The sequence below is a fragment of the Girardinichthys multiradiatus genome, chromosome Y (assembly GCF_021462225.1).
Source record: "Girardinichthys multiradiatus isolate DD_20200921_A chromosome Y, DD_fGirMul_XY1, whole genome shotgun sequence".
Taxonomy (NCBI): Eukaryota; Metazoa; Chordata; class Actinopteri; order Cyprinodontiformes; family Goodeidae; genus Girardinichthys; species Girardinichthys multiradiatus.
In genome coordinates, this window is record NC_061818.1 from 10,917,340 (window position 1) to 10,943,464 (window position 26,125).

The window sequence follows — 26,125 nt, forward strand, 5'->3', positions numbered from 1 at the left end:
AAAGACATGCTTGTTAGGTTAATTGGTCACTCTAAATTGCCCTTAGGTGTGTGAATGAGTGTGTGCGTGGTTGTTTGTGTGTTGCCCTGCGATGGACTGGCGACTTGTCCAGGGTGTACCCTGCCTCTCACCCATAGATTGCTGGAGATAGGCACCAGCTCCCCCGTGACCCACTATGGAATAAGCAGTAGAAAATGGCTGGCTGGCCCACTGCTCCTTATGTACATACTGTGAGTTACCTCTTAAATTTTATGTCTTACATTTTCTACTTTATTTTATTGTACCATAATACTTTGATGCTGATGCTGCTTATTCTCTAATATTCTCTAACAGTCCTTTGAGGCCTTCACAGAACAGCTGGATGGGTCCAGGTGGACTTGGTCACTTCTGAATCCACTTGGGTTTATTTAGGGATATCAGAATAAAAGGCAGCTGAATAAAAATGCATTCCATACTTTCCAATCTTAAATTAATTTTCCTTTCCTTTCCTTTTTTGGTTGCTTTGATAGCGGCATTCAGGTCATCTGCAGTGTTTGGGTCTGGTGTCTCATCTTTCTCTTGACAACACTCCATAGGTTATCTCTAGGGATCAGGTCAGGCCAGTTTGCTGGCCAATGAAGCACAGTTAGACCATGCTCATTGAACCAGCTTTTCGCACCTTTGGCAATGTGGGCCAAAGGTACCAAATGTGCCAAGTCCTCCTGTAAAATAAAATCGCCACCTCTATACAGCTTTTAGCAGACGAAAGCATGATGTTCTCTAAAATTATCTGGTGGAAGTCTGCGATGACTGTGGACTTCAGAAAACACAGTGGACCACAGTGTGAAATCTCACACTAGACTTCAAGCAACATAGATCCTGTACCTCCCCACTCTTCTCCAGACTCTGGGACCTTGTAGCTCATATGTGGGATTTGTCTGTGTATATTGGCTCTTGATTCTTGAATGGCTTTTGCTTGAAAATCCTCTCAAGGCTTTGATTATCCCTGTTGATAGCGCACCTCTTCCTACCACACTTTTTTCTTCCACTCAACTTTCTATGAATATGCTTGGATACAGCACTCTGTTAACAAGCACCTTCTTTAGTGGTCACCTGTTGTGGTTTACCCTCCTTGTGGAGGGTGTCAATGATTGCCTTCTGGACATCTGTTCAGTCAGCAGTTTTGTTTATGATTGTGTGGCCTACAGACCCCGACTTGGAGACCATTTAGAGGCTCAGGAAACCTTTGCAGGTGTTTTAAGGTAATTAGCTGATTATTGTGGGACACCACGAGTTTCCAATATTGAACCTTTTTACAATATTAAAATTTTTGGCACACTTAAATTTGGGGTTTTATTACCTTTAAGCCAAAATCATCAAAATAATAAGAAATAAAGGCTTAAAATATTCACTCCGTGTAATGAACCTATATAATATATGAGTTTCCAATTCTGAAATGAATGACAAAAAATGTTGAACTTTTTAAAGATATTCTAATTTTTTGAGATACCTTTAACATACAGTATGACGTCCTGTTTGTTCATGTCACATGATTATCTCCAGAAGAGGGCGCCATTTAGCTAGATGTGGCCAAAAGAAGTGGCTACACGGTGTCCTAAATGTCAACGTAATCATAATACAGACACACTAAATTTAATCACCAGCCTGAAACCGAACAAAACACTGAACATATGAACATGTTTTTATTTAAATCAAGAGGTATTGTTGCAGAAGTCATTTTGGGTCATCACAGCAAGAAATAGCAAATACATCTGAAATGTGACATTGTGCCCCAGAAGAGTAGAAACACATGAAACCAAATGAGTAAAAGTAACCTTAAGCCCTAGCAGAAAACTCCCTCAGTACCTTGTTTTTCACACTTAAAGTTGTCTATTGCTTTACATAATGTTTAACTGTCTGGTTCAGTGACACATTTCTCATTTATAAATCTGAAAATACAGGGACGAACCAGATAAAAGTGTTCTTGTGTTCAGGAACAGAGCTCTTCCCTCGATGTTGGAAAAGCAGAGCAGACTTTCCAACAACACACACAGGGCTGGTGAGTGCAGCTCTGTAGCCTGGAAACAGTAGGTGCGACTGAAAAGATGCCTGCATGTACAGACACAGAGGCTGTGCTGTAAATAGAAAGGAAAGAAAGGCGGTGTTTGAATGTGGCCATTAATAAAAGATGCAGCTTTGTTGATGCGTGCACACGTCTATCACACACAGACACACATGACTCAACGTTCCATTAGTGGAAACCCATGCCATTGCTAGCTTTATCTTCTTTGTATGGGACAGCACCATAAAGACTCCCCTCCCCTCCTTGTCACCACACAGACTTGCAGACAGGTTCGTCTCTGTCAGATTATCTGAATAGGTTCTTCGGCTGTTTTGTTGAACATCTCTATCCACTAAGGATAGGAATTTACATTTACAGTGTGTACAGTACAGTAAGTGCAAAAGTAGTCATGCCCTTTGATTTTTTTTTCTGATGTACTCACAACTACAAACCAGTGTGTGATTACCAACCAAAAGCTGATTAAAATTGTGAAGTGGAAGGAAAACTATACAGGAATCCTAAGCCACAAGAAGTCTAGTTAGCAGATTGCCACAAGCCTTGTAGGGGTAACAGCAAACACGTGGAAGAAGGTAATTTGGTCAGATGAGACAAAAATGAAACTAGTACTGTGTCTCATCCTGAACACATCCTCCACTGTGAAACATGTTGTTGGCAGCAGGGGAAGCATTTTCAAAAGGGTCATGAAAGCAAGTTGTAGTTTACGAGAAGATAGATATATCTAAATACAAGGCAGTTCTGGGAGAAAACCTGTTAGAGGCTGCAAAGCAGTGGAGGTTCACCTTCCAGATGAACAACGACCCAAAAAACATACATCCAGAGGCACAATGAAATGGCTTAGATCACAGCATATTTATGTAGTAGAATTGCCCAGTCAAAGACCAAAACTAAATCCAACTTAGAATCTGCCCCCCCAAAAGACTTGCAGCTGTAAGTACAGTCATGGGTGGTACTGTCATATTGTTCTGAGGTAGAGCAGGACCAAAGTGCCAAGGACTGTTGTTTGTTGGACTATTTGAGACATGTTAAAGGTTAGGAACAGAGTGACAGTACATTGAAGAGTTGTGGTTAAATGTAACTGACCTGTTTGGAAGGGGGATGTAACGGTAGTGGCTATTAAAGAAGCTACCTGCAGGAGGCGCTTGGAAATAGACAGAGCAAGAATTGGAATAAACAGCAAGCAGAAACTAGCATAAAGAGAACATTACACTGCTGTTGCTGGGTTCTTTTGCTGGCGGGATCCATGTCATATCGTACTGAAGTGAAGCAGGACCAAAGGTCAAGCAGGAGAATGGGAGCTGCATGGTGAGTCAAAGAGTTGTAATATTACTTAAGTGAAGAGCTTACAAAACAGAAACACTGGCAGGTACACAGAGACATGGAACAGAGATATAAGCAGTTGGAATAATAGAGGGTATAAATACTAGGGTAGGGAGCACAATGGACCAATGAAAAATGGGATTTGATCAGGAGGGAATCAGGAACAGCTGGTGGAAGAGGGAAAACAGGCAACTGAAGGAGGGTGGTAATTAACACATAAGAGCAGGAATCCAGGAAAAGAATAAAACATCTAATTGAACAGAATAGGTAAAAACTAAACAACATAAACAGGGAGAAACCAGGTCTACAGGACATATAACTAACACATCTAGCACAGGGATCCGAGAGGGTAAACACAAGCATAAAATAATGAATCTAAACATAATAAATAACAGCAACTGAAGAACGTAGGGAAAACACAATAGAATCTCAAAACCTATCACAAGCAGATCATGACAGGTAGAATGAATTGACCCTTGGGGGGCTGAATAAAAATGCACACAACACTTTTCAGATTTTAACTTGTACAACATTTTCAAAATGCCTCCACAATTATTGTAGTTTTTGGTTTTATGGTAATGTGACGGAGCTCGAAAAAGCGGATGTGACAAACAAGGTTGTGAGTACGTACCCAAAGTTCTGTAGTCAGTTCTTCCTCCCTTTTATTCTGATAAGATGTCTGAAACAGGTGACGGCGTAAACAGAAAGCCTTGCAAGCCTGTCAGTGTATGAACACAGAAGAGTTCATTGTGTCGGCCTTCATTGACAAAAGACTTGTTTCCTGTATAAATAAGCACGCCTCCTACAAACGAGAGAGTATACACTGGTCTGTCTTTTAACCCATTACTCATAAAACATTCTTCAAATGTGACCATCTTTCTATTGTGCCATCGAGCTACACAATACTGCATTATTTTGAACGTTATTTCTACCAGTTTTAATCTACTCATCCTAGAATTGGTGACATGAGTTGTTTTTTTTTATTTTAAGCCTTTTTATATCTCACAGAGGACTGATCAATCCATCATCCAAAATCAAAAGGAGTATTTTACAACTGCAAACCCCCGATGACATGGCTGTCAAGGCTGGCAAGGAGACCATTAATCAGAGAAGCAGCCTATAGGCCAATGATAACCCTGGAGGAGCTGCACAGATCCACAGCTCAGGTTTGATAATATGTTGAAAGGCTGCACTTTAACCTAAGCAAATAGTTCACACTGTGAAATATGGTGATGGCAGCATCATGCTGTAGGGATGCTGGAAGGAGATTAGCCTTCCAGCAGGACAGTGACCTGAATCATGTAGTGAAGGTATAAAGGGGAGAGGAAAACATCTTCCAACCTCGGGTTTGTTTTCACCCAAACAAAATCGACCATAGCAAAAGCCAAAAGATCATCAATGGGCCCAGAAGAAAGACAACCAAATATAACTCGACTCAAAAACAGTGTTTTAAAGAAAAATGACCTGAATCATTTTATACATAATTTGTCAAGTATAGACAACTCGAAAGTAACTTATGTAGTGGTTTGGCAAAATCATTCACACACACAACAGCTAGACATCAACACTAACTAAACACTAACCTTAAACTGCTAAGGCTATTACAAGGGGCATCAGAGTAACAGGGGTTGAATATGAATGCACACCACATTTGTCCAATTTCTATTTGTAAAAACTGTAAATTGTAAAATTCTTACAATTAAGTAATAATTGATGCAACAAGGTGACCTCCACCTTGCAACATCATCAACCTCCTCAACAAGACAGGGAGTTAAAAATAAACCACTAATGTAGCAGTGGATTAGTTTGACATTAAACTCAACTAAGATCAGTTGCATCCTTTCAAAGTTGCTTATCTTTCTTTGCCAACGTGCGGCGCTGCCATTAAGTACACATCTAAATAACAACGACGACATAAAGCTGCACACAATCCACAAATCTGGCTACCTTCCAAAACACACACAGACACACACAGCCACACTTGACCTGGATAGATACAACAGGGTGCAATTCCCCCCACTGACTGGATCCATTAGGGGCCAAAGTGCAGCTTAGCAACATGCTGTTCAGCCACAGAAAGACAGAGTGGATTACAGAGGACAGCCAGGCGCACAAAGGAAAAGACTGGATTGGGGGGGTATGGAGAAAGCAGAGCAGAATGATGGAAACAGCTGGAGGGAGAGAAGGATGGATGGCAGCTTTGGCAGAGTCAAAAACATTTGATGTTTTTTTTGCAGGGCTCCATTTTGTTGTTGTGGAAATTAAAAATAACTTTTCTGTGAAACACTGGATTCGTTCCTTTGTGATATAAAAATACCTAACAAAGGCAAGGATCACAAACATGACAAACTTCCGATTTCACTTATCAGGATTTTAGTTGAGGTCAGAAGCTCAGTGCATTGGTGAAAGAGAGCAGAAAAGAATGATGAGAAGGATTTAAAGCTGCGATGAAAAACTCCCTTTATGGGACAAGATGTGAAGGGGTGGTAATTTTTAGAAGCCACACACACACCGTGAACAATCCTTCCACTTTAAATCATTCCTTGAACCAAAATCTCTCTTTTTCACCTTACATGCCAGATCTATTCTTCATATCTGTCTGTCGCTGCTGGTCAGTTGGCCGCCCACCGGAGTAATGGAGAGCTGAAGGTTTCTGATGTGAACTTCCATCTAAGAGGAACATTATGAATTAATGATCAGTGCTGAGTAAGGACCTGTGTCTAAGTGCTGCTGGTGTTCACATTAGCACTTGCATCTGTGTGTGCATGTGTGTGTGTGTGTGCATGTGTGTGTGTGTGTGCATGTGTGCGTGTGTGTGTGTGTGTGTGTGTGTGTGTGCATGTGTGTGTGTGTGTGTGTGTGTGTGTGTGTGTGTGTGCATGTGTGTGTGTGTGTGTGTGTATGATTTCCAGTTTTGAAAAAGCCCCGCCTCCCTGCACGCAAGCAGAAGCAGTTCACTATTAATGGACACATTCTAGTAGATTCATATTCGGTCACATTCCTGAAAAAGAATGCCGCCCTGAAAAAAGACTGGTTTTATTACAGTTAGATGAAATAAGAAGAACCTTTGTGGTAAAGTGAGTCTTTTATAAAAACGGATTCAATGTGATGATGGCTATGAACCACCTGTCATGATCTTCCTGTGTTTGGGGTTTTGAGTTTGAGTACTGTTTACTTTCTTCATTTGCTTTATTTCAGTTTTTTCAGGTTTATAAGATTCATTCTGGTGTTTAAGTGTTTGTTTCTTCTTGGATTTCTTTGTTGTGTTAATTAGCCACTCTCCCTCAGTTGCCTTCAGTCTCCCTTTCACCAGCTGCTTCTGATTAGCTCCCTTGGTTTGTCCATTCTTAACTCTCCCTTAGTATTAACACAGTGATACAAATCACTGTATTATATAGAGTCATCCTGCATGTGATTTGATCTCTGTTTAAATCCAGGTTTTCTGCAAAGGCCTGATATTGTTAAAGAACAACAAACAGCATCTTTGTGACCAAGGAACATAGCCAAGAAGCTTGTGGAAGGGGTTTAAAGCAAGGTTAGGTTCTACAACAACAAGGCAACCTTTTAACATCTCACAAAATACTGTTCTATACATCTTATAAAAATAGAGAGTACAAATGCAAACCTAGCCAAACACAGCTGTTTATCTAAGCTGACATGCCAGGCAAGGAGAGCATTAATCAGAGAAGTAGCCGAGAGGCCCATGGTAACTCTGGAGAAGCTCCAGAGACCCACCAGAGATTATGCTAACAAGATAACTGTTAGTTACCACTCTACAGATCTGGGCTTAATGGAAGAGTGACAACAACTGAGACGATGTTTAAAGAAAGCCATAAGAAGGCCAATTTGCAGTTTGCCACAAACCATATAGGGGATGGGAACCACCAAAAATATGGAAGAAGGTGGTCTAGTCAGATAAACCCAAAATGTAACTTTTGCCCTACATGCAAGATGTAAAACTAACATTGCACCCTGACCGCACCGTGAAAGATGGTGATTGCAGCATTATGATGTGGGGAAGCTTTTCTTTATCAGGAACATGTAAGTAGAGTTGATGAGATGATGGATAAGGTCAATTCAGGACAGTCTGGGAAGAAAACATCTCAGAGCTGCACAGGACTCGGGTGGGATTTCTCCCTTCAACAAGAACACAACCTTAAACGTTTCAGAGGTGTGAATACTTTTCCAAGGCTTAACTGCTCACTTTTATTTGCCACATTTACACAGAGAGCTCTAATCCAATCTGATGCAGACCCTTTTCACTCTCAGAGAGCATTAATCACATATTTCCTGCTATAAATGAGATCAGATTAATGGATATAGTAGATACAGCAGAGGAAATTTACTGAACTAGAAACATCTCATCCAAAGCCTGAACCCAGAAAGTGTTTGCAGAGTTTCTGGTATAACAACATCCATTCATGCCATTTTTGTAACATTACAGATGTTTTAACAAATCTTCACCAGAAAACTATTGCAAATGGGTCTTCACAGCAGACATCACATATGTGCTTTCACTTTATTCATTCTAGCAGCTCTGTGTGCACAAAGACATGATCTGAACCTGCATGCTAGCGGAGCGTGTGACGATACTAACTTTCTGCTGCGCTGGGGATGAATTTTTTGTGGCCCCAGAACCGTTAAAGAAAGGTACAAATTAGGCAGATTAAGCAGAAATTGGGCAGAAGAGGCATCTAATGCAGACCAATGAAATTCTTCAAATGTAAAATGTTAGGTACAACAAACAGTATTTGTCTTTTAATAAGCACAATTTTTGCTTTCATCTCAATTTTATAGCAAATACAGGTAGATCTAAAAAAATGTGAATATCTTGAAAAAGTTCAATATTTTTTGTCACTCACTTCAAAAAGTGAAACTCATATATTACATATGTTCTTATTATCTTTCAGACTTATTTTCTTGTACTTTTTGAGTATTATGAAAACCCAAAAATCAGTCTCAGAAAATTAGAATATTACAAAAGATCGATAAAAAAAGATATTTTTAACAAAAATGTCAGGCTTTTGAAAATTATGTTCATTTCTATGTTCTCAATACTTGGTTGGGGCTTCTTTTGCATGGATTACTGCATCAATGTGGCGTGGCATGGGGGTCATCAGTCTGTGGTTCTGCTGATATGACGCCTCAAATCATCACTGACTGTGGAAACCTCACACTGGACTTCAAGCAATGTGGATTCTGTGCCTCTCCACTCCTCCAGACTCTGGGACCTTGATTTCCAAATGAAATGCAAACTGTACTTTCATCTAAAAACAGGGACCACAGAGAAACAGTTCAGTTCTTTTTCTCCCACATAAGACTCTTCCAATTTATTAAACTTGGCTTATCATGATCCGTTAGTGTTCGGTGTTTGAGTTTATTTCATGTCTCTCATGTTTCTTCATTTCCCTGTTGTTTATATTCCCTAAGTGTTGCTATTTTAGTTTATTCCCTTGTTTAGGTTTTTCTCATATCTTTCTGCTGGTTTGTTACAATTAATTATTTCTGTTAGCTTTCCTCCTGTTTCTCTCTGCTCCTATCCTGCTCATCATTCCTTTCTCCCTCGTTTCCCTCTGCCTTCATTGGTCTCAGCTATTTTTACATTTCCACCCGATTACTCCCACCTGTTTTTACCATGCCTTCGCCACTCCTGTATTTCTGTATTCTCTGTATTTAAGCAGCCTGGTTGTCATTGTTCTTTGCTGGAGTCTACTGTTTCTCTGCCCATGCTCTGTATCCTGTTTCCCTGTAAGTTCCTTTTATTATTAAAAACTTAATTTACTTCAACTACGTGCTGCACTTGGGTATGGAAGCAAATCTGTCCAAATATTCAAATTAAAATGTATTTCAAGGTTGCTCATTGTGTAACACAACGAACGAGCAAACTAAGAGCAAAATGCTTTTTTGTTTTCATGCCGGCGCCAGAAAAAAGTGTTCCATAAATTATTTTGATTTCGCAATCCCAAGCGGCGCAGGAGAGTGACGCCAGTGACAACTCTTCTTCTCCTGCCCCAGACCCTAACCCTAACCACCATTACACATCTTGTACGTTAAGGTGGCGGAGACTGCACGCAACATGGCGCAACTTGGCACGCAACTTGGTCTAACTAGGCTGTCTCTTTTTCAGTTGCATATACCTGTCCAGAACAGAAAAACCTTTCCCATGTTGGACAGATGCAGGACCTGCTGCACAAACTTTCACTGTCCCTTTTGCAGCTCAACTTTATGTAATCCCGCACAGTTGGATCTGAACAGCAGCTGGGCATAAAGAAGTAAGCAGACCAGAAATGGTTAAAGTTCAGTTTTAAGCTAGTGTATTCAAAGTTTTCAGGCACCCAACAAACTTCATTTGCATTTTACATTTTGCTTTTAAAAAGAAAGCCTGATGGCTGCAGGAATGAAGGATCTTCAAAATCTCTCTGTCCTGCATTGAACAGAGAGGAGCCGTTCACCACTATGTTCCGATCCGTCAAGGTGCCATGAAGCAGATGACCTGAGATTACCCAATTTCTCCATCACCTCCCTTTGAATCCAACAGGGACACAAGTCTGAAGTCATATTTGAATTTCATGAAGTCATGATGTTATTATAATACAAAGTTCATCAGGACTTGCATGAGCTGTGGATGTGACTACATTTAATAGATGTGTTTACATGCATTATAATAGATGTATATAGATGTATACATATAGATTTATACATATATAATTAAAATCGTTTGCTGAATTTCTCACATTTCTCAGGTCTTGACTTTCCTGCTATCAGCTGAAGCACATGAATGTTTTTATGTATTCATTATTACAAAATACATATTTCTGTGTAAACATAAAACATTTATTACTATTTAGTAGTCAATGTAATAAACTTTGAAACTGTTTGGTATCGGGGTGCACTAAATCTCTAAACTATTACAATCAGTGCTTTAATTAGTTTTAATAGCTGTTGCTGACAAAGACCTCAGGCTAAATTGAAATCAGAACTAGCTTATTGATACCCAAAGGGAAATTCTTTATATTTCTTTGTGCTAAAAAAATGGCAAATTTTTATTTTAGTCTGAAAAAACAAGCGGCCTAGAACTGCATGTCTGAACGTGCAGGACTGAAACTAATAATGAATAAAAATTCTATGAAAATAAACAAATGAAAGTCAGACATTGCTTTTCAAACATGCTTCAACAGAATCATATTAAAAAATAAACTCATTAAACAGGCCTGGACAAAAATGATGGTACGCTTAACTAAATATTTTGTATCATGATGCTCTTTGTTCAGTAATGTTCTCTAACATGTGGTGTTCCCCAAGGGTCCATCTTAGGGCCCCTCCTATTCAATATCTACATTCTCCCCCTAACTCAGATTTTAATAAACAACAATGTAAGTTATCATAACTATGCAGACGACACACAGCTATACGTTATGATGTCACCAGGTGACCATGAACCCATTCAAGCGCTGGGTAAATGCTTAGAAGAAATCAATGGATGGATGGGCCAAAATTTTCTTCAGCTGAATCAAAACAAAACTGAAGTAATAATCTTTGGACCAAAGGAAGAGTGTTTAAAAGTTAGCACACAGCTTCAGTTAATACAGCTAGAAACCACCAGTCAGGCTCGAAACCTGGGTGTAGTAATGGACTCAGACCTGAACCTTCAGAGGCACATAAAGGTAGTAACTAGGTCGGCCTTCTATCACCTAAAGAACTTCTCCAGGATTAAAGGACTAATGTCTCAGCAGGACCTTGAAAAACTAATTCATGCGTTCATCTTTAGTAGAATTGATTACTGCAACGGTGTCTTCACAGGTCTGCCTAAAAAGTCAATCAGACAGCTGCAGTTGATCCAGAACGCTGCTGCCCGCGTCCTCACTAGAACTAAGAAAGTGGAGCACATCACCCCGGTTCTAAAGTCCCTACACTGGCTGCCTGTAGCTCAGAGAATAGAGTTTAAAATACTTCTGTTAGTTTATAAATCACTGAATGGCTTAGCACCAAAATACATTACAGACTTGTTGTCAGTGTATCAACCACCCAGACCTCTCAGGTCATCTCGCTCAAATCTACTCTGCATACACAGAACCAGAACCAAACATGGAGAAGCAGCTTTTAGTTCTTATGCTCCACTAATCTGGAATAAACTGCCAGAAATCTGTAAAAGCGCTGAAACCCTAAATTGCTTTAAATCAAGAGTGGCCTTTGACTGTGCCATCTAGGCATGATTAGTTGCGTTTTCAGTCCAATTTTCCTTTCATTTTCTTGTCTGTCATTCTATTCTCTTTATTTTATTTTACTTTTTAAAATTTCCTCTGTTGTTTGATTTTATCATTTGATTTGTTTTTCTGTGTCTGTATCTGTGTTTATTTGCTTTGTGATTGTATTGTAATTGTATTTACAGCGCTTTGAGTGTCTCGTTGCTGAAAGGCGCTATATAAATTACCTTACCTTACCTTACTTTACCTTACCTTACCTTACCTTACCTTACCTTACCTTACCTTACCTTACCTTACCTTACCTTACCTTACCTTACCCCTTACCCCTTACCCCTTACCTTACCTTACCTTACCTTACCTTACCTTACCGAACCGAACCGAACCGCTGGATTTATACTAGATTGAAATACATATAGATTTACCCTGGGAATACTGGGACTTTGGATGGCAACACCTTGCACTGGATTTTATTTAGGGGTAGCAGAGTAAAGAGGGATGAATAAAAATGCATAATTTTCCTTCCTCTTTACAGTTATGCCCCAATTATGTTGATCTATTACATGAAATCCCAATAGAATACAATGAAGTGTATGATTGCAACATGACATTTAAAAAAAAAGTTTAATAAGTATGAATGCTTTTGCATAAAACTGTACTTGGTGCTGCTGTTCAATGAAAAATACATTTCTATTTATCAACCTGGCTGCTAAAAAAATAAACCCATTTTTGTATTTTCGTGCATGTTTGGCTTTGCCTTGGCTTCTAGTACATCTTTGGGACCCTTAACTTGAGTGTGATTTGTATGTTTTGTAAAGTAAGGATTTGGGTCTTCTTTCATTTCCGTCACTATAACACCAAATTTAGAAACATCCTGTCTCAAAGGGATGCAAAAAAACTAGTTCATGTGTTTGTTATTTATAGGCTGCATTTCATAATTCTTTGTCATCAGGATGTTCTAAAAATTCATTGAAAAATCCCCAGCTGATCCAAAACGCTCCAGCAGAGTTCTGAAGAAACCTGGTAGAGAGATGACATTTTAATTAATTTCGCCTCGCCTTATTGGTTACCTTTAGGTAGATTTAAAAGTGTTCCTTACACAAAAATGTTCTATTGAACACTATCAAATAACATGCTCAATTACTTATTGTAATAAGATATAAGACTTGAAACCAGATTCCCTATATAAAAGACAACCATGTTTTCTTACTAACATTAAAATCTGAGAGACCTGTGGACCTTCTAAGCTCTGGTTCGTCACTGGGTACAATTTCCAGGTGATTGAAGGTCCCACCTTCATCTGCTAGAACAGGTATATGCAAATGAACACATCATAGGAATGTCCAGCAATTACACAGTTCAGGACGGTTCTTAGAGATGCACGTGGTTTGGTATAAAATTTGTGCATCGAGCCTAGAACAAAAGCAAAGATCATATGAACATCCTGGTTGAATCTTGTAAATTGTCATTATCCACTTTCAAAATAGCCCTGTACCGAAATGGACTGAAAGAGCTCTTAGAAGATGCCATTAATCCAAAAGCAACATATAAAGCCAGATTGCAATATACAAATAAACCTAGGACAAAAATCTTAACTTTTGAAAACATGTCCTTTGGCCTGATGAAACTAAAATCGAAGTATTTGGTCATAATGACCATCATTAGAGTACATTTGGAGAAAAAAGAGGAACACTTGCAAGCCTGTGAACACCATCCAAGGTGTGAAGTGCGGGGGTGGCGGTTTTGCTGTGCAAACAGCCAGATTGGTTACAAAGTGACTCAAGGACAACAAAGTCAATGTTTTGTAGTGGCCATCACAAAGCTCTGATCTCACTCCCAAAGACAATTTGTGGGCAGAGCTGATGAGAAGTATGGCCAGCAGGCCAATACACCTGACTCACTTACACCAGTTCTTTCAGGAAGAATGGGCCAAAATTCCATCAAACTATTGTTTGGTTTGAGGAAGGTTTTTGTGCCACATGCAGAGACAATTTAGAGAATACACTAAGTAGTAGTTTAAGAATGTTTATTTATGACAAGATAAATAGTGAATATACATAATCTTGATATTTGAGTCTTTTTTCAGGGGAAACATCTGGAAGAGAAGAGGCGAGGTGAGAATCCTTGTGTTTAGCAGGTTAGTATCAGTAGATCAGAGAAGGAGGAAACTGGTCTTGCTATTTTGTAGGCGGAGATGGTCCGGGAGGAGTGCTGATGTTTCCAGAAGTCTTGTTAATCCATGGGGTACAAACAGTTTCTGAATATGTTGGAGATTTCTAATCCAGAGCTCAGTGTTTGAGAGCAGACAGGTAGCGAACAGGAGCTGCCAGGTAATGGTCATGAAAACAGGTGGGTATCCAGGTTAGTTGTTTGCAGGGTGACACTGATGCATCCAGGAAAAACGTTTCCCAGCAGATTTTCCAGCAGGAGGAGCACAAAGTATTGTACTGTCATAATGGTTTGTGGTCAGACTCTAGTGCAAGCAACAAACATGGGCACAAGAGAAGTTTGTAACAAAGTTTATTTGTCAATGATAACAGAGTTGCTTTTTCCGGGATTCTTTTGGACTCTGGTTCGTCACTGAAGGGAGAGAGATAACTAGGGTGGGTTCAGGGGAATAAGATGAGATGTAGCAGCCAGACAGTTTGGAGCTTACTGTTGGGGAAGGCAGATAAGGTCCGGGAGGAATGAGCCCACTCACAGAGACTGAGACTGGCTGGTGGATGTGTTGGTAGGCAGGCGGCAGACGTGGATACGTGAGAGCGCATCCAGTGGAGAGGGTAAGTACAGAAGGCGTACCAGCAGGTGATTGATGGCAAATGGCAGCCTGGACTAACTTCCATCAGGAGGCTCGAGGAGCTGAGAGAAGACCAACGATGAGGAGTAAGGGAGGCTTCAGGTTAATAATACCACACCCAGCTTTGGCGGATCCTCAGACAACGACTGGGAGAGAATCCAGGAAAAGGGAGGACACAGCTCAGGTCAAAACTGGACAGAATACTTGAAGACAGAAAATAACAGAAGCCTGGTTACCATGCAGTGAACATGAACGGTCTGGCGTCTACCTCTGGAATCAAACTCCTCTAAATGCTCCTCGTGATTGCTCTAATGAGCTGCAGCTGTGAGAACCACTTGACAATCAACCCCTGCAGGAGGAAGAGAGAAGAGCCACAAACACCAAACACCAGCACACAGCTCTGAGTATGACAGGTACAACCAAACCATCCATCCTTCCATTTTCTATACCTGCTTCTTTCATACAGGGTCGTGGAGGAGCTGGTGCCTATTTCCAGCGGTCTACGGGCGAAAGGCGGGGTACACCCTGGAAAGGTTGCCAGTCTATAGCAGACAACCTAACCAGCTTAGTTTTAATGGCAATGCTACCAAATACTAAATACATGTACACTTTTAAATTTGAAGAAAGTTAAATGAAATTCTCTCTCTCATCATTTTGGCATTTAGGAAATAGAAATAAGCAATAATGATCTAAATCAGGAAAGTCTGTCAGACAGTGATAAAAAATAGGTATCTGGTTTCAACTATAGCTGTCCTGGATCCAGACACAGTGTCTACTTTCCCTTTTGATAAAGCTTATAGTTAGGGCTTGCTTGAATTACCCTCTGCCTAGTGCAAAGCAGCCATTAAAAGAAAGTGGCAGTCCTTCCTGAGGCAATAAGGCCAGAGATAGTTTGGAGATTGTTTTATCAATAACCATTGTGTAAAAGTATCATTGCAACAAAATTAGGGATTTCTGAAGATTTATTTTAATATGACAATATTTACCGGGTAGAAAACATTTACAGAATTATCTAAGAATCTGTGTAAAAACAGACAAAAGTTAAAAAGCCCACTTTATCACTCTGGAGATGTTTGGAGCTTAGATAATTCTTTTGTTGACTTGATCTGTCAAGTCATATTTTTCATATGCTCACCTTCAAAATAGTTGTTAACAAGAAAGTTGTAGTAGGCAGGACTGCAAGGAGAGAAGTCCTCTCAAAAAAGAGCATAGTTGCTTGTGTACTAAGAATCAGATCAACAAACTATAACGGGGTATTGTGGGGACAATTGAGAAATAGGTCTTTTTGACTTGATGTTACTTTTTAAAAAATAAAGCATTGCTTTCCTGCATATAAATCAACCCAATGTGTGAAACACAGAAGCAGTAGTGTCATGATTAGCACTAGTTTCACTGAATTTTAGTCAGGATGGCTGCTAGTTGTTTTACAAATAGAACAGGGAGCTCTGAATAGTGTCACTGACACCTTAGTAAAAATCTTCTTTCAACTCTATAGAACAAAATGACTTAGTTTTATTAAGATTATACATTTCTCACATCTTTATATATTTCTCAATCTCTTACTTGAACACGTTGTCTTCTGCTTATCTGGGGGCAGCAGTTTAAGCAGAGACTCCCAGATTTCGCTCTCCCTTGACATCTCCTCCAGCTCCTCTGAGGGAAGTCCAAGACGTTCCCAGGCCAGCTGAAAGACATAGTCCCTCCAGTGTGTCCTGGGCCATCCTCTAAGCTCCCTATAGGTGGACGTACCTTGAACAACCCCAGAGAGAGGCATCCAGGGGGCAACCCAAACAGATACCCGAGCCACCTCAGCTGACTTCTCTCAATGTGGAAGAGCAGCAGCTCTCCTCGAGCTATTCTCGAATGGCTGAATTCTTCACTCTATCTCTAAGGGAGTGCCCGGCCATCCTGTGGAAGAAGCTTATTTCAGTCGCTTGTATCCAGGATCCAGTTCTTTCAGTCATGGCCCAAAGTTCATGCCTATAGGTGAGGGTAGGAATGTAGACCGACTGGTAAATCGAGAACTTTGCCTTTTGGCTCAGCTCTCTCTTCACTACAACGCACCTCCACAGTCATGCGGAGGCTACACCGATCTGTCTGTTGATGTCATACTCCATTCTTCCCCACCTCACCCTAACCCTCAGTAACAAGACCCCAAGATACTTGAACTCGTCCACTTGAGGCAGGATATCCCCTACAACCTGAAGAGGGCAAGCCACCCTTTTCCGGTGGAGAACCATGGCCACGGACTTGAATGAGCTGATCCCCATCCCTGCCACTTCGCACTAGGCTGCAAACCACCCCAGTTCATGCTGTAGGTCTTGGCTAGAGGAGGCCAACAGGACAATGTCATCTGCAAAAAGGAGAGACAAAATACACTGCTCCCCAAATCAGACACCCTGCGGCCCATGGGTGCGCCTAGACATCCTATCCTTTAAAGTCATGAACAGGACCGGTGACAAAGGGTAGCCCTGCCAGAGTCCAACATGCACCGGGAACAGGTCACACTTAATGCCAACAATTCAAACTAAACTCCTGCTACATTTGTACAGGGACCAGATGACCCCTGGACTGTGTACTCCTGGAGTGTTCCCCGCGGGGCACCACACAGGGACATGGTCGACATGGCCTTCTCCAGGTCCACAAAACACATGTGGACTGTTTGTGCAAACTCGCATGAACCCTCAAGCACCCTGTAGAGGGTGTAGAGCTGGTCCAGTGCTTTATGGCCAGGAGGAAAACCCCATTGCTCCTCTAGCAGCTCCCCACCCTCCATTGTAAACAGTGTTGGCAAAGCCGTGTCTCCTTCTCATGAGGTGCCAGATGGTTTGCCAGAATTGCTTTGAGGCCGATAGTCCTTCTCCATTGCCTAACCAAACCCCCCGTAGTATTTGCCTCTGCTACTGCCTGGGCATGCCTGGCCGAGAACATCCAGGATCATTCGAGCATTCAAACCCCTTCACCACGTTAAGGTGGCAGTTTAAGGAGTCGGGTTGGTTCAAGGTGGGGGTGCCGTGAATATTATCATGAAAGTCAAGCTGGGAAACAGGTATACAATCATGAAATATGGACTTTAAATACTGAACCCAACACAAATACTCCATGACTTTGAAAAGGAATTCTGCAAAAACTAATGTCCAATCAGTCCTACAAACATCTGAGAATTGTACCAGTGTAATTAATGCACATATTTTTAGTTAGATGGATTTGTCCTGAGAAAGTAAAACCTGTCAGTGTATCAACAGTGACCTTGCTTTAAGATTCTGCATTCAGAGCTCAGCAGCCTGATTTATACTCACAGCTGTTGTCCTCTTCTGGTTATTTGAATTCTGTTTTTTAAATGAAGTCCAGTGTTGGCCGCGCTCCTGAGGTTTCTTTGTTTCTGCCATGATAGCATCAGAGCACACAGTAACACAGTAACTTCTAGGCTGGACAGTTGAACCAACCATCTAAGCTGTGCTGAATCAGCAAATGTCTGTAAGTTGGCACCACATCTCTGCAGATGTCTGGTAATATGAGAGGCAAGCCAGGAATTCAATTTGAAGTCTCTGACTGATGATGCTGCATGTTGAAAGTTGGGAATGAAAAGTTCAAAAGAAAAATGAATACTTTGTTCCAAGAATTTGGGACTCTTATGTATACAAGTTAATATCTTGACATCAACTTCATGCAAAGAGTAATGAAGCTGGTTAACTTCACCATTATGACAGCTGCATGATTTTACTACTGTTGGTAATTTTCAAACCAAAACTGGTGTCATATTTTTTGATAAGCTGTGAGCTGCTGAGAGGTGGGGAAGGCGTCTGTGGAGTTACTTATGAAGGTTGGAAGTCTGGGAAGTTTTAGAAATCAGATTTAAGTATTTTTTAGGTCTAAAGGTACCATATTTAAAGCCTATTCACTCCATAATAAATGTCTCCATTGATCCAATTATGGAAATTGACTTGAAAAAAATGTTGTAACCCTGACTTTTTATTGGTTTATCTGTTGTAAATGAATGTCACAACACAATAAAATACCTGAACTGTCAAGCATGTCATCCCTAATGTACAGGAAGAATTCTAACATGAGCTGAAACCTCTATCTGAAATGAAAACTGAAATACCCACTGCAGAAAAACAGCTCCTAATGTTTTTGTGCTTTTGGTTTTAATGCTTGTTTGTCTGATGTTGCTTTAATGGATACATCATAATCCCTTGCTGAGATATTATTGGTATGTCACTTTCACCCAGAGGATATATCATTTTACCAAAAGGTGAGGACCCACTGACGCATATCACCTTTTTATCTAAATGCATTTTGAAATAATAGCTGCTCAGAGACGATGCAGTAATATTCTGTGGTATGTATTTTTGTTATTGTTATGTATTTACAGTTTTACTATTTATTTACAGTTAAGCCCAAAATTGTTCATACTCCTGACAGAATTAAGTTTAAGTAACCTTTTTTTTTTTTTTCAATTTTTGGGGCACTTGTGGCCTTTATTTAACAGTATATAGACCGGAAATGGGCAGAGAGGGAAAGACATACAGCAAAGGTCCCACGTTTGTATGTATATATATAAATATATATCCAAACACTCACAGACCCCCACACACTTAGGCCCAAATTCACTTGCAACAAAATCCATTCATGTTTGATGATTTACTGTATTGTGCTCAGCGTGCTTGCTTCTGGGAACAGAAGTGGTCAGACACTTCCACAGAAGGTGTGAAATATCTGGAAATTGGCTGCCTCACTGAGCTACAAAAGCCTTGAAATAGCTTGTAGAGTTTCTTTTTTCTCTTAGCTCCCGTAGCAGGTCAGCTACAGAAACTGTTCAGAGGATACTGATCCTGGATACTGAACAATGTCCTTATTCAATGTATAAAAACAGAACTTTGAATGTCTTGTTACTGAAAAGCGGTATATAAATAAACTTACCTTATCTTACCTAACAGGAAGAGCCAAAAGACTTAAGTTTCAGTAGATATAGACTTTACAATTTCAAGTTTAATTTCTGGATAGTCGTTTTGCAAATGTGAAAATTTGATCTTCATATTTTCACATAGTTTGACCTCCAATGAGTATTATCATTAAGAGATCTATGTTTCATCTAAAAGCAACTTCATAGACACAACCCAAACCAGAGCAAGGAATTGTTTGGTTAACGCTAATCCTCCATACAGCTGTGTTGGTTTCCATCAAACATTGCGTATTTACCATAAATTTCTAGGATTTATGAGTAGAAGTTGCTATTTTAAAAAAATATCTGACACTCAAGCATACAGTGTGATCTCCTGCCATGGATGGATTGGTCAAACTCAAAAGTTATGTAACAAAATAGTAGCACCCTTTAATTATTATGCCTCGCATATATGCCAGGAGAAAACCTTTTCTTTCTCTAAAGATACTATGGAAGTATGATGTAGTTTTGCAAAGTTGCACCTGAATAACCCACAGCATTTCTGAAACAATTTATTTTGGACAGATGAAACACAAACATTGGATGCCAAAAAAAACAAAAAACAATCTCAGTACATTGGCAGACCTCAACTATCAAGCATGATAGTTGAAGCCTGAACATTCAGGCTTGTTTTGTGGCTACAGCAAGATCCTGTCCATATCAAGTTTTTGTGGAGTCAACGTGAGCTCATTACTATTTACTAAGCTATTTTGAAAAAAAAGAATGGGCAAAAATCACAGTCTCTAGATGTACATAGCTGGTGGAGACCAACTCCACAACTTGTAGTAAACTGTGCTTTTTCAAAGTATTGCTTCAGAAGGGTTGAATATAAATTTTCGCCACACTTTTCAGATTTGTACTTGTAAACAATGTTTCTACTTCACATAATGCACCATGTTGAGTTGGTCCATCACATAAAATATTAATAAAATTCGTATGTGTTAGTGACAAAATTAGTGACAAATTAACTGTATGTTGCTTGCAAGACATCGGTTCCCCCTTCCTTCAGTGGAAATCTAATGGTGCCGGTGTCCATATTAGGCAGTAACTACGAGTGTGGCAAGAATTGAAGGGTGGGGGTGGGGGCAGCAGTGTCGACAGAAATCTACGCCCAACCAAGAGGAGAGTGCAGACAGTTTGGGGTCTTTCCGTCCTTTAAATTAGTGAAGCCGGTCCACTCTCCACAGCCATCCTCTGGGACCACACACGCACATTCCAACTGTCTCTCTCCTCCCTCCCTTTCTCTCTCTCTCAACACACACACATCCACACACGGACGCTCATATAGGAGGATCCCGGCAGAGAGCAGGAGGGTGCACAGTCGAACGAGCACCGAGGCGCACTACTTCTTTAACTTCCCCTGAACCGCCTCAGCTTCGTGCTGCATCAACAGGGACCTACAAACAAAGGGGGCAGTTCTAGTTCCAGCCTCGTCCAGACAGTCATACTGCTAGTCATCTGTTTCAGCCCGAATCCTGCGGATTTTATCCTTCGTCTTTCTGTCAGCGAACACCGCACTTACGCAGATCAATTAAGGGGCACGCACGTTAGGCGCGCTGCTATTGGGCTGTACGGGAAAATTGAAGCGACTGTCGGTGTGTGGGTGCTGCAGTGTTCACCTGCATCTTCAGACTTGGAGCAGAGCAACAGCCGCCGGCGGCGCATCAGTGAGGTAAGAGATGCGACTACCTCTGTAAACCCTCGTCATCATCATAATTTTCAGCACAGGCGGTCCTTTATTTCTGCGGTGGGAAGTAATTCTGTAAAATGTGATGTTGGATTTCAGTTTGATCTCTATGGTTGTCTGAAGGCAATCTGACGCACACTGCGCAGGGTTTTGGATCATTTAGGCGTGAAAGCTACTTTTCAAGTGAACTGAAATTGGTTGATGGTATTATACTTCCTGTCCTGTCCGCCTCCAGTCCCTCAACACACTCACCTTGTCTGTGGGCCCTATAGGAGACCACGGTAGTTACATAAAACTTACATTTATCCTCTGTTCTTCCTCTCCGCCCTCCTTCCTTGTCTCAGTTTTCTTTCTGGTATTACGCTTTGGTTTAAATTTCCAAGGATGATACTTAAAAACATAATCAAAATGTAAAGGACATGCCAGTAAAACACACTGTTAGAATTTAATCAATAAAACTACAGTGACAATTTGTAAAAATTGTATGGAAAATTACGTTTTTTTTCTTGGTAGACGTTATAAGAGTTCAAAAGATAAAAAACTCCCAAATGAGTTAAATTCCAAAACATTTTTAAAATCTACTTTTTAATTTAAATGTAATTTAATTATTTTCACATAATATTGCTCAAAATGTTTAAATTACTCAAATTAGTTTCTAACCATTCTGGTTTATAGTGACAAGTATCTGGTATGTTATAGTGGAATAATCAAATGACAGCACAAAACATTTGCACAAATAATCAACAGTCCATAAACAACAAGGTAGTATGTATATAAAGTTACTCAATCCAGAATCATCTTGGTTGATAAAAAACACAATCCTTGTGGATCCTCAACAGACATTTTAGAAACAAAGCGGCAACTGTGTGTGTAGTTAGTGTTCCTTTGGGACATGGTTCTCAGGCCTTATTTATATATCTACAAATGCTACAAAATCTTTTCTGATTTAAAAGTGACTATATTACGGTTTCACAGTGTAAATGCTGTGAAATGATAAGTTAATGGTTAAAACAGTTCGACTGAATTTCAGCTGCCGCTGTTTCTCTGCTTCTCTCCCGCTTCAAATCACTGAACACTGAAGTCTGCGTTGGCAGAATCTTTGAAGTTTCTTACAGTACCACCTTTTCATGGACATTTCTTTGATTATAGAAGTTATAAAGTGTAGTCGTTGTGGCAGAAATGTTCGATATACTTGTATTGCTTAAAATCATACTTTTTATTTTTTGCCTCTCTCCCACACTCAGAGCGAGAGCTCAGTCAACAGTACCCCTGTGGAAAGAGTTACCCACCCACCCTCATTCTTGACTCCACAGTGGAAATGCTCACAAACATTACGTTTGCACCATAGCACTTGGCAAATTCCACAGTTTTTCCAAGTTGCAATAAGAGAGAGCTCAGATCGGCTGTGATGTCATTCCCAGATCTGAGCTCCAACTTCTGAGACAAATCAAATGCAGCATAATTTCTAATCGTAAAAGCATCTTTTATGGAGTTGTTACCGAAACAAATTAGATAATCTTAGAGTTAAACTATTTATAAAACCCTGCTGTGGCTGATTAAAATTAAAATTTTACAAATTAATCCTTCAGAATTCTTTCTTCTATACTGTATGGTACGGCATCCTCCCACAGTCCAAAAACATGACCGTTAGATTAATTGGTCTCTAAAACTCCCTTAGGTATGAATGGGCGTGTGCATGTTGTTTGTCCTGTGTGTCTCTGTGTTGCCCTGCGATAGACTGACGACCTGTCCAGGGTGTACCCTGCCTCTCGCCTATAGACCGCTGTCCTTATGAAGTGGTTTTGTTACATTCTAGGCATTTAGGGTCCTTATAAGGTTGTTTTGTTACACCGTAGGTATATAGAGTCCTTTATTATTATTATTTTTTTTACATTGTAGTCATTTAGGAACCCTTTGAAGTGTTTTGTTACACTGCAGGTATATACAGTGCCTTTACAGATATTTTGTTGCATTGTATGTAGTAAGGATGTTTTAGCAGTGTTAGCTGGTAATGGTATTTGTAGTATTTTGTCTGTGTTGATGTTGTTGTGTAGCACTTTGTGTTTAATAAGCATATTGTCAAGGTTGTTTAGCCAGACTAAACTCTCTTGTTGTTGTGGCTGTTGTTTTACATCTTAGTCTGCTATCCCCTGCAGTGTACTGGGACCTAGCATGCACACATAATTCCATTCAGTTTAATTTCATATTGATTAGATTCTATTGACTGGATGTGTTCGATTGCAGACTGGTGTGATATCATCTGGTTTGGTTTCAGGCACTCAGAGCTCACAGAATGGCTGAACAGACAAGTGGATTTTAAAAGCTCAAACGCCATCTCTGAGCATCAAAAAGTTTTAGTTCTTGAAATCATCTCCTTGCCAGTTTAATGAAGAGAAGCCCGATTTCATCCTCCATCTTCACTCTCCGCAGGTCAGAAGAGCTCTGCCTCTTCCTTTCTATTTTTAGCCTCTATTTACAGTGCAGTAGCTATAGAAGCAAGAATACTGTATCTGTTCACTCTGATCCAGTCTTCTGTCTCTTACATCTTATTATTGGTTTTTCATCATTACATATTCTTTCTTGTCTCTTCCTTATGTTAAGAGTTTCTGCTTCTTGCATTTTTGATTTCCTGTTGGTTCATCCTCAGAGAGAGCCGTACAACATGATAAGCCCTAGCAACACATATCCCCATACACCCCCCTACTTCCCTCACACGCACATGCACACATACAGTAAAAGGGAGGCTGGGAATATGGGAGAGTGGAAGGGAGTAAAGGTTAATCTCTGGATGCTCTGACCCAAATCACTATCTGACCTACATGCCCCACCCCCTAAAACAACCACCCTACTTTGCCCTCCTCACAGACACCCAAATCCAGAATGTTTTTTTAAAGCGACACATGCACTAATATGTAGCGCCCTTGATGCAGGACCAAGCTATGACACCTATAAGGTCAACAAGAAAAGGTTTAACAGAAAAAAACAGGAGGTTTATCAAAGAAAATGTAATTAACTAATGGAAAGTCCTAGTTAAAGTTATACTTACATCCTTTGTTTGGTTCCTACATCCTCAGACACATAAATGTTTCACTCTTGCCGATGCACACCTGCTCACCTGCTTTATTTGGTCAGTTGAGCTCAAGTATTCACCCATTAATTCACAGGTCTAAAATTTCACAACACAATCCAGTATCTGGCAACATTGCATTGATTTGCAAATTGCATGATATTTTATCTCATTATGTCGCAGTGTGTAACAATCTTTTTGGGTTGCTATGGATGACAACATTTACTTCTTAAAGACCTCGAGGTCTAGTAAATGTTGAAGACATAACTTACCCTGTGCAATCATATTTGATAATAAAAATCTATGTATTGTATTAACTTTCTAAGCTGTGCAGTAGAGATGACTGGAATCTGAGGATTTTCAGCTTGATCCACCCTGACCACTGATTTAGAATCTTTTAAACCGATCAGTGAATGCACCATACCTAACCACCACTGGGTCAAGGTAAACCCAACACTCTTTGGTGTAGAGTTTTACCTGTGGAATGAAGAATAAATGTAATTTTCAGCATCAGGGAGGTGTTTAAAAAGGAAGTCAGAGAAAACACAAAAGTAATAAACTTTTTGAAAGGAAACTATCGTTTCTATGGCAGCTGTTTATTGAAGCTTCTACAACAAAGAGCTAGTCTTTGGCAGATGCTGATCATGTGGATCTTCTGCTAATTTTGCATTTGCATCCACTTTATGGGACACAAAAACAAGCTATCTGCCACAGGATGTGAATTTGTTCCTGCTATGAGAAAGTTTCACTGACGTGGTGACGGATCAAATTGAAAAGAGCTGACGACAACAGATCACAGAAAGGCTGCATATTTTTACACAAAGTTGCTCCGATTTAGTTCTTTAAGCTTTAAACCTCTAGATGGTATGCAACTCTTACAGTTTGGGTAGTGGTCAACATTGTCCAGGTCAGGATTGTCAAACTCAAGTCCTCAAAACCTTTAAATGTGTCACTACTTCACACCAGAATCAAATATTTAGGCCATTAGCAGGACTGAGGTGGTATGTTGGACCAGTGACACATCTGAACATTGCAGTACACCGTCCCTCATAGGCTGTTGTTGTTTACAGTTACTTATGCTAACTGCGCTAATTGTGAAAACAGCTAAAAGAGAAATTGGGAATGGAAGATCAGGGGCCTAATTTATAAACATGGCATATGCACAAAACAGGGCCTAAAACTGGCGTATGTCACTTTCCACACAAAGTTTGTGATCAATATAAAACAACTTGAAGTCCCTCACGCAAACTCTGACCAGTGTGTATGCTCGTTTTGGAGACGGGAAAGTGGCGATGCAGATGATGAGGTGGGACATTGAAGCCACACTCCATCATGATTCCTCTCCATGTCCTTCCTCTATGTCAGACTCTAATCATTGATCGACGTCATCATACGCATTGAAACCGCAGTGTTATTTATGCTTGTGCTGGTGAGCCATAACTATACATAAGGACCTTTTACATAAATAAAAAAGGCCTATAAGCCAACTTGTTATCTTAAATCAAAGTGACATTTCATCTGGGCCAGGCTAAATGACTAGTTTTCTCACCATCACATTCCTCTCCCCAATGATTACCAGGGTGATGTGAACTACAGATTAACACAGAAATTGTGACAAAGTGTGAGGCAATAACACAGACTGCTGTAAACATTTAAATACTGTGTTGAAACTCACAACACTTCCTTTTATTTGTTTCACCACTACTGTGGCTACCAAACATCATATGATTTCGATTCTTCACCTCGCTCATCAACACCTCGATTTCTGCCTCAGTGAATTTGCGTTTGTTTGCTTTTTTCCCTGTGCCCTACAAAGGATCCAGCCAGAGTATCAGGAATGCAGTATTATGTGTTTTGCTGTGACATGGCTGCAGGATGATACCCCTGACTCCTGCATCTCTCTGCCAAGCTTTCCTGACCATACAAGCAGACAGAGATTTATAGAGGAGCGACAAACGTAAAAGAGTTGGAGTAGCAGTACTTGTGAACAACTGATGGTGCAATCCAGGACATGTTACTGTGAAGTGTCGTCTTTGCAGTCCAGATATT

At 40.2% G+C, this 26,125-nt stretch overlaps 1 protein-coding gene across 1 annotated transcript in view; it reads left to right on the forward strand.

The window, feature by feature from the left end:
- Window positions 1-20,425: 20,425 nt before the first annotated feature.
- Window positions 20,426-26,125, forward strand: part of LOC124863731 (guanine nucleotide-binding protein G(I)/G(S)/G(O) subunit gamma-13) — a 30,330-nt gene continuing 24,630 nt past the window's right edge. The window contains exon 1 of the mRNA XM_047358189.1: window positions 20,426-20,994. The gene's annotated coding sequence lies outside the window, so the exon portion shown is untranslated. The remainder of the gene's footprint in view (window positions 20,995-26,125) is intronic.